A 1,175-nucleotide genomic window follows, 5' to 3' on the forward strand; every position below is an offset into this window, starting at 1 on the left:
TTTTGAATATTGAATCTCTTTGACATCCACTACGAATAGAAATATCACAGTTGGTGTCCTTTGGGAGGACTGCAAGAACAGACATTCATAGAGCAACCACTGAAGAGACTTTTTCTTACAGACATTGTGAGATTTCATTGATTTGTTCAATTTTTTAGTTTATATTACTTAATTCTTGTCTAAAGACAGTTGCTGCTAAAATAATTGTATATAACACCTATTTTCCGGTGTATAATCCAATTAAGTAATAGCTGTTTCCATGAGAACATCAGTATTTTTACTCAGATATTCACTGCATATGGATTAATCTCATTATATTATTTAATGAGATTTTCTAAAAGTTATTTGAAAATTGCAGAATAGTGATTTAAAAATTCAGTGAAAATCTCTGAGTGTAATGAATTGTTTGAGCACTCAGTTCATCTGCCATCACAGTATAATTATCATTCCACCATTTAAAACAAGGTTTGAGTTATTAAAAAAAAAATAATTAATTAAGGGCAGGTAAATTGTTTTATTGTAATTGTGTCCAGGGATAAATATTTTAAAATAATTTTGCTCTTTACTTACCCTGTTAGTGTAAACTCAAATTTCCAAACAAATTCTGTTTACACTCACCCAGTTCTGCAGTAACTCCTTTGAATCTCTGGGAAATGATTCCAGATTTTTACAGGCATAAACAAGAGAAGGCTCTGCAAGTAAACCCATGAGCTCTAAGTCAGATATTAACATCAATATTTGCACAAAATTCTTTTTCATTATGGTCAAATTTGTGTTTTTACCTGAGGCAGGGAAGAGCCCTTGGAAGTGAAGTGGAAGGAAAATTAGGTTAAAGTATTCCATTTAATATTGTAAATGTATTTTTAATTTTCAGTCAATGCAGGTTTGGGGGCACCAATTGAAAACATCAGCACTAATCATCAGTTATTTAACAAATAATACAGACACTCCAAATTCCCTGGGCAAGAACTGTTTGTGATTTTATAGATCTTTTTAAGTGGCAGTTCACTTAAATTGCATCAAGTGAAAATTACCAGAGCTTATTTATTATAGGCTGGCTGGAGAACTGAAAACCAATTGCTGGAGATTAAATTATGGGGTTTTTTTAGATCTTTTGTGAGTTTATTCAATGAAAAGTGCAGCTTGCTGTTGGGGTTTTTCTAGATCTCAAATAG

General features: G+C 31.7%; 1 protein-coding gene across 2 annotated transcripts in view; it reads left to right on the forward strand.

Moving 5' to 3' along the window:
• The window catches only part of OBSCN (obscurin, cytoskeletal calmodulin and titin-interacting RhoGEF), a 152,211-nt gene that overhangs the window by 134,839 nt on the left and 16,197 nt on the right, over positions 1-1,175 (forward strand). The window lies entirely within an intron of this gene.

Source organism: Corvus brachyrhynchos, unplaced genomic scaffold (assembly GCF_000691975.1).
Source record: "Corvus brachyrhynchos isolate BGI_N302 unplaced genomic scaffold, ASM69197v1 scaffold18, whole genome shotgun sequence".
Classification (NCBI taxonomy): domain Eukaryota; kingdom Metazoa; phylum Chordata; class Aves; order Passeriformes; family Corvidae; genus Corvus; species Corvus brachyrhynchos.